We start from the raw sequence: 3,286 nt of genomic DNA, 5'->3' as shown, positions 1-3,286 counted from the left end.
GAGACAGGGATGCAAGAAGATCAACTTGCCTTCTTGGAAGACGAAAAAGGAAGAAGAAAGAGAAATTTGTGCTGCCTTCATGGATGCAAGTAGATCCGCTATATTTGCATTCACTTGAAAGGCTTTCGTAGTGGTTTAGAAACTGCTACTCTAGGAAAGCTTTAGCAACGCTTTTAGCAGGTGTTAATACCTCTACTAAAGGGTAAAAATAACTAAAAATATATAAAATGCAAAAAATCAAATTTTCTGATTAAATAAATATAAAAGCAAAGTTAAATGGAAGCTTCAACATATATAGAGTAAAATGAATACAAGCATTTCTCCATAGCTAATACAAATACTCAAAATATTCCGCATTTAATACAAGAATAGAAATAAAATGGCATATCATTTATATGCCTTTCAAACTATCCCTGACGTCTCATCCATCGCTAGACTAACAATTAGAAAAGTCAGCTATAGAAGATCCATCCATTAGCTATAAAGAAGTTCTTGCTTTTCTTTACTGTAACACGGCTAACACTAGTGATTGGCTTCATTCCAAGCTTCAGCATGGCCTTTCCGCTAAAATCGGTACTAAAAACATCATTCTCATCATAAACATTTCTCTTTTGAATGAAGCAAAATAGTTTAAAAAATACATAGAATCCTCTATATATCTTCATCTCATGACTTCCTCATTGTCTCTTTCCATTTCTTTCCCATCACCACCTTCATTTCAATTGATGACGCCTAAAAAATTTTAATGCTTCAAGAATCCAATAGGAGAACTGATGAAATTAGTTTGATTAAAAATGAAGTTTGGTATAACATTAATTTATAGAGAAATTAAAAATAATAATAATCAACCATATGCTCGCCAAAAATTGAAAGGTTACTCTTGTTCAGATTATTAAGTACGACTCTTCAAAGCTAGCAAAAGGTGTTTGAACAACCTTTACACATTCTTTGATAATCTCTACTGGATCTGATAAAAAAATAGTAAACAAATTGTATAATTGGGCAAGATGGTAGAACTTAACTATTACCTATTGCTTACTCCATTGCTGAAGTCAAATACGTCTGTGATATTTCCATCATCATCTCCACTGTCGCAGACAACACCTATAATCTTCTGCGTCATCTAGCAGGTGAATTGTCCCTTTGATGTTGCCAAAGGGCTATGTTGATTACCACACCCTCTGTTGCACCATGCGATGGTGGAAACTCCACCAGCTTTATTAGCTCCGACAAGAGCTCGTCGAGATCCCAGTCAGATGCACTCCTCTTCATGCTTCTCCCCACTTCAAGAGAGAGATGGTTTTGAATTCTTCCTCACACTTTTTTTTTTTTTAAATTCTTCCTCACACTTTGGGCTCTTTGCCTCTCCATTGTCGCCTTAATTTTTTATCCCTTTTTTATGACGAGGGATACCAAAGAAAACAACAACAGGCGGAGTGAGGCGGATCCAAATTTTTTTTGATATGGGGATACAAATCATTGAAGTAAAAAAATTCCCAAATTTTTTCATATGGGCATGGGATCGATATTGACGTTTTTGATTATTTTTTTAAATCGTTAGTTTTATTATAAAAAGATAAAATATATGATAAAAAAACTTGCATGTCTATTTTGAATAAAAAGAACAATAATGATTTGATCGTAAGATATTTAACATAAACTGGGATAGATTGTTATTACCCATTTTTCCAATATTTTGGAATCTACTATTTTTCAAAGTTGACTATGAAGCATGAACACTACAATAACTATATTAACAAAGATTCTAATATTGAAACCCTACTTTTTTTAATTTAATAAGAATTATATGTGATTTCATTAAAAAAAATCCCCCACGGAATTTCTACACGGCTAGATCTGATAGCAATCAACTGATTTGAACACATCATGTCTCCAAAAAAATTTTCAAACTCAAAATAATATGCAGGAAAGCTACAAGATCTAGCGATCTTACAGGGCGTTGGGCACTGAAGAGGGCGACCGGTGGCGTTCAGGCTTGGACGACGTTGATGGGCAGCCGGCGGCAGCTTTCAAGCTTGGACACCGTTGAATGGGCGGCCGGCTGCAGCGCTCGGGCTTGGATGTTATGCGACCAGTGGATGCGAGATGTTACGAGACGTTGAATGGGCGGCCGGCGGCAACGTTCCGACTCCGAGCAGGTGTGTTACGCGACTAGCGGATGCAATAGAATAGAAATTTAAGAGGCCGTCGGGCTCTGAAGAGGGTTCCGAATAGGAAAAAGCAGAAATAAGGATGAAAAAGTTTTTTTAAAAAAAAACTTAATAAAGTATGTAATTAATGTATGATTAATACTATTAATTAGTTTGTTTTCCCAAATCCAGTGGGGGCCGGTGCCCCCATGGCCCCCAGTGTGCATCCGCCGGACCTCGAGAAGCTCTTGTTGGAGCTGCTTAGGCTGCTGGAGTAGCCTATGTTGAATTGTGCAGCGGCAGTTGGCGTCGAAAGGACTACTCACCTGCTGGACGACGACAACGATCATGGATGGTGTCGACGACAGTGGAGGCGATGATGGAAATATCACAGACGTATTTGGCTTCAGCGATAGAATAAGCAATAGGCGATAGCTCAGTTGTGCCATCTTGCCCAATTATACAATTTTTTTACTCTTTTTTTAAATCTTATCCAACTGAAAGAATCAAACAATGTGGAAAGATTGTTCATGCACCTTTAGTTAGCTTTGAGAGTCCCACACTCAATCTGAGCAAGAGAAACTTTTAGATTTTTGGCTTGCATACGGTTGATTATTATTATTGTTAATGTCTCTATAAATTAATCTTATACCAAACTATAATTTTAATCAAACTAAGTTCATCAGTTCTTCTTAATGGATTCTTGCGGCATTAAAATTGAAATGAAAGTGGTGATGGGAAAGAAAAGGAAAGAGATGATTAAGAAGTCAGGAGTTTAACTACAACACAATCAATAATACAGTTGATTTGTTATAAAAATAGATAAAAGTAACCATCTCATTCATCTAGCTCATAAGTACATGTGCAACCAACATGACACAGATCAAAGTTGTAACTACTCATACTCAAAAGTAACAATTTACGGATAATGAGCAGATCTAGATTGATTCCTTACATGGTAACAAACTTTTGCACCGTGCCGCCCCAAATTTTCATGCTCAAATATATCGACAAAAAAAATTTGTTTTCTTCTAGCTTCTCATTCTTTGAACTCATCACTGAAACCCTAATTCAAGGAGAGAACTTCAATCCGACACTCTCAAGCTATTTTGAATTTGAATAGTTAAAGCCCTAAT

At 36.4% G+C, this 3,286-nt stretch overlaps 1 long non-coding RNA gene across 2 annotated transcripts; it reads right to left on the bottom strand.

Moving 5' to 3' along the window:
* Window positions 1–866: 866 nt before the first annotated feature.
* Window positions 867–2,563, bottom strand: LOC110108048. 2 transcript variants are annotated; one of them, XR_003702448.1, is made up of 3 exons: window positions 2,314–2,563; window positions 1,955–2,215; window positions 867–1,392 (listed from the first exon to the last, which is right to left on the bottom strand). It is a non-coding gene; the product is annotated as an uncharacterized LOC110108048 (long non-coding RNA). The 2 variants fall into 2 exon arrangements; XR_003702447.1 differs by lacking the exon at window positions 867–1,392 and having other exon boundaries at window positions 1,891–2,215.
* Between the last annotated feature and the right edge of the window lie 723 nt (window positions 2,564–3,286).

Source organism: Dendrobium catenatum, unplaced genomic scaffold (assembly GCF_001605985.2).
Source record: "Dendrobium catenatum unplaced genomic scaffold, ASM160598v2 fragScaff_scaffold_1347, whole genome shotgun sequence".
In the NCBI taxonomy this organism is placed as follows: domain Eukaryota; kingdom Viridiplantae; phylum Streptophyta; class Magnoliopsida; order Asparagales; family Orchidaceae; genus Dendrobium; species Dendrobium catenatum.
Note: the sequence above shows the minus strand (reverse complement) of the source record. Positions and strands in the feature narration are given on the sequence as shown.